This window comes from Myotis nattereri (assembly GCF_964212035.1).
Source record: "Myotis nattereri genome assembly, chromosome: 3".
NCBI classification, from domain to species: Eukaryota; Metazoa; Chordata; class Mammalia; order Chiroptera; family Vespertilionidae; genus Myotis; species Myotis nattereri.
This window is the reverse complement of record NC_138077.1, coordinates 125,804,478-125,809,004: the sequence shown is the minus strand read 5'-3', so window position 1 is coordinate 125,809,004 and position 4,527 is coordinate 125,804,478. Positions and strand designations below refer to the sequence as shown.

The window sequence follows — 4,527 nt, the reverse complement described above, 5'->3', positions numbered from 1 at the left end:
ACATATAAAGTAATTCTCCAAGAAACTGAGATAACTGAGTCTCTTAACTATCAGAAGATAATGCTAGGTACTTTATGAGGATATCATTTTGGTTCAGAGAAGCTGAAAGTTCTCAAGAAAATCTCTTCAGCACCCACCATGCCTAAGTCAAATAAACACTTTTGTGGTGAAATATTGGACTCCCCGCCCCCCCCCCCATCACATTTACATCCCTGGAATATGATACCTTACTTTGTGGATGAGATTAAGGAACTTGAGTTAGAGAAAATATGCTGGATAAGGCTGATGGGCCCAATCTAATCTCATCCGTCCTTAAGGATGAAGACCATTTCTCAGCGCAGTCAAAGAGATGAGAGGACAAAAGGAGGAGAGGTTCAAAGCATAAGAGAGACTCAGTCCACCACTGCGGGCTTTAAAGATGTCGAAGCATCAGCTAGTAGAAAGGAAAGCAAGGAGGAAAGATTTGTTATAGACTTAAGAAATAAAATCTGCTAATGTGAAAAAAGAAAAAAGATGTAGAGAGGGGTCCATGAGCCAAGGATACACTGGCCTCTAAAAGCTGAGAATGGCCCTCAGCTGACACCAGCAAGGAAACCAGGACCTACTTTCACAATCCCAAGGAAATGAATTCTTCCAATATCCAAATAAACAGAAACGGATTCTCCCCTGGAGCCCCAGAAAGGAATGCAGTCTGCCAACACCTCGGTTTTAGCCCAGCGAGAACTGCATAGGTCTTCTGATCTATAGAACTGGGAGATAAATTTATGTTGTGGTAATTTGTTATGGAAGCCCAGATAAAGTCAAATATTTGAAACTGGGAATTTTTACATACAAATACAGATGTCTTGAAGTAAAAGGCATCATTTAAAACTGAAGAAACTTAATTGGGGGGGGGGGGGCGGCCAATTGATGCTATTGCACCATTCTCGGAGTCATGATTCAAAGGCAGAATTTGAGGGTGATGGTGGCCCTGCACTGGCCTCTGACCTGGCAAACCAGGACTTCTGTCTATTCATGAAGTCTTGGCAATCCTGTGTGTGCGTGTCCTGCTCAATGTCTGCACCAGGACTCCTGCCCGCACAGAGGTTATGTTCCACTGCGGTTTTGTCAGAAAACTAAGTTTTTAAATGGAGGCTCTGCTAAAAACAGAATCCGATTTGGCCTGAAGCTCGGATGCCACAGCATTCCCTGAGTGCCTTCCAGCACTCTCTCAGGAGAAAATGCGGGGCCATTCTGTGCCTTTTGTTGAATGAAAAAAAGAACACAGATTCTAGAAAACATAATTTTATTTGTTTTTCTAGATTGCTGATCTTTTCTTGTGCCCTTGAATGTTTTGCCTGGCGCAAACTAGGAGGTATTAAATTATCTAAGTGGAGCAGTTGGTAGCTGCATTTGTAAATATTTTGATTAGCTAGGACATAAAACTTTGTCTGGTTAAACCCAACTTCTAAATTTAATGTCTCAATTTTGAAAATAAGTCTAAGCTTAAATTATAACCATGCTGTGTATGCGGGCCATGGGCTTGCAGCCTCTATAATAGTGAGAAACTGATGTCTGTTATTTAAGCCACCCAGTCTGCTGTCCTCTGCCATAGCTGAACTGAGACAGGGCCCAGAACTCCTCTGGCGGGACAGAGAGAGCTCTCTGAGGAAGTAATGCTTAAGCTACACCATGAAGGATGAGTGGGGTCGGCCAGGAGAGAGCAGCCTGTGAGGGTCCTGAGGCCAGGAGCGTGTGAGGACCTAGGAAAGTCCTGGGAAGCAGGGCACAGGGGAAGAAGTGGCTGCAGTAAATGCAAGTAGGTGAGTAGGCCGGGTCCAAGTCTACATTCTTTGCAGGCCATGTCAAAGATTCCAATTTTTATCAAAAAGAAAAAAGGAAAAGGAAAAGGAAGCCTCTCTGCACTACCCAGAGAGGGACCTGTATGTTGTTCTTGGTTCCCACGTGACTTACTTAAAGGGAAACTTCCACAACGTCCGGAGCCCTTGATGTCCTCAGACGAAGGGGGGATGTCCTCAAATTCCTTGCAGCGGGGACCCACTTAGGTGGCACCAACCTTGACTTCCAAACGAAGCCGTATATCGACACAAGGAAGAGTGATGGCGTCTACAGCATAAATCTGAAGAGAACCTGGGAGAAGCTCCTGCTGGCAGCGGGTGCCATTGTTGCCATTGAACACCCCGCTGATGTCAGTGTCATATCCTCCCAGAGCACCCGCCAGTGAGCTGTGCTGAAGTCCGCTGCTGCCACTGGAGCCACTCCTACTGCCGGCCGCTGCACTCCTGGAACCTCCACCATCTGGATCCGGGCAGCCTTCCGGGAGCCGCGACTCCTGGTGGTGACTGATCCCAGGGCTGACCACCGGCCTCTCACAGGGGTGTCTTATTTAACCTGCCCACCACTGCTCTGTGTAATGCAGACTCTCCTCTGTGCTCTGTGGACATGGCCAGCCCTTGCAACAACAAGGGGGCTCACTCAGTGGGTCTGATGTGGTGGATGCTGGCCCAAGAAGTACTGTACTGCACATGCGTACCACCATCCCCATGAACACCCGTGGGAGGTCACGCCTGATCTCAGCTTCTACAGAGACCTGAGGAGGTTGGAAAGGAAGAGCAGGCCACGCTGAAACAGCTGTGACCCAGGAGGTATTTCAGGGTGAATGAGCTGCTCCATCTCCCGAGGGCCCTGCTGCTCAGCCTGAGGCCGAGACAGGTCTGAAGGCGTGCAGTGCCCTCTGTGCCCCGTCAGCACTTTCCTACTGAGGGTGCAGCGCTCAGCCTGCCCCTGAAGCCTGGTCTGCAGCCCCCACTGCTCAGGCCACTGAATGGGCAGGAACAACTACGGAGTAGTCTTAAAATGTTCTCCCACAAACTCTTAAAATGGGAATAAGGTTGACAGAAAATAAACAGTTTCTAAAAACAAACAAACCCAGAAACCAAACAAAAAAAAGCAAAGATACTGAAGAATTTTAAATAGAGAAAAGACAGTCATGTTTTTTGAATTTTTAAAAGATTTTTTTTTCTGGTTGAGAAAGCAGATTAGAAGAGGCAGGAATGGATTAGGTAAGAATTGGTGGCCTATTGTGGGAGGATGAAGTGCAGCATGAGAGAGGGGTGAATGTCAGACTCCCCCCAGGTCGCTGGTCTGGGTGTCGGATGGATGGTGTGGGAGAGAAGGTAGGAGGTCAAGTTTGGACACAGAGACTTGGAGACATCCAAGTGGAAATGTTGACAGGGTCATTTGGAGGTGAGTCCCAAGCTCAGTGAAGATATAGCTGAGAATCATAAGCAAAGAATGTCAGTTAAAGCTGTGAGTGCAGATTAAATCACAGGTAGGTGTAAAGTGCTTCAAACGGATCCTTGGGAAAATCATAATTTCAGGGCTGGGCGGAGGAAAACGTGTTCCGGCAAAGGAGGCTGCCATGAGGCAGCCTGCGAGGAGGAGAACTGGGAGAGCGCGGTGATTCAGCAGAAGCCCAGGGCCAGAGCATTTCCATGAGACAGTGGTCCTGGGGGGCGCACGCCGTTGAAGAGGCCCAGTGCTTCTAGTATGAGACTGAGTATTCAGTCAAATGTTGCTAAAATGTCTAGTTGGGATGACAGCTTGAAATGCTCATTAGATCGAGCAACTGGTGACCTTGATACGAATAATTTCTGTTCATCATGGGGAAGAAGTCAGGTTGGAATGGGTCAGGGAATGAATTAGAAGTGAGGGTCCGGGCCGGAGGGTTGCCTCAGTTGTTTGGGTAGCATCTTGTGCACCAAAAGCTTGCATGTTTGATTCACGTGGCCCGTGCAGGAGGCAGCTGATCAATGTTTGCCCTTACATTAATGTTTCTCTCTCCCTCTCCCTTCTTCTGTCTCTAAAAATCAATAAAAAATCTTTCTTAAAAAGTGAGGAAATGGAGACAGTGAATATGAATATGTCCTTTATTGTATCCCCACAGCTCTATACATATAGTAAGTGCTAAGTAATTGGCTTACAAAAAGCAATTATATGAACAATACGTGTAATCTTATAAAATAGAAATAATCCTATAATAATACTTATGGGATTTATTACTTTAGTCCACATACAGTTATTAAATACCTACTGTGTGCCACACACTTGTTTAAGTGGTTGGGATATATCATTGAACAAAAGACCTCCATGGAGTTTGCATTCTAGAAGGACTGGTAGAGCAGCAGGAAGAAAGATAACAAACAATAAATAACTTATATAGTATATTAGAAAGTGGTAAATTCTGTGTCATGAAAAAGAAAATAAAAGAGCAGGACCGGGAGAACTGGGCATATTGAAGCAAGAGGGCCGTGGTTTCTGATATGCTAATCAAGATAGATCTGATTACAAAGTGGATACTTGAGCACATACTTGAAGGAGGTGAGGAAGCTAGTCCAGAGAGGATTTCAGGCAGGGGACCCAGCTAGGCAAACCCCAGGTGGAAGAGTGCCTGGCGTGTGGGGGCACAAGGCCAGTGTGGCCAAAGTGATGGATAGAGAGCGTGAGTAGAGAGAGAGAGAGAAGGGT

The 4,527-nt window shown here is 46.3% G+C and overlaps 1 pseudogene across 1 annotated transcript; it reads left to right on the top strand.

The window, feature by feature from the left end:
• Positions 1 to 1,671: 1,671 nt before the first annotated feature.
• LOC308515478 (small ribosomal subunit protein uS2-like) lies at positions 1,672 to 2,788 on the top strand (annotated as a pseudogene). Its single transcript has 2 exons — positions 1,672 to 1,709; positions 1,960 to 2,788. The product of its transcript is annotated as a small ribosomal subunit protein uS2-like (transcript).
• Positions 2,789 to 4,527: the final 1,739 nt, after the last annotated feature.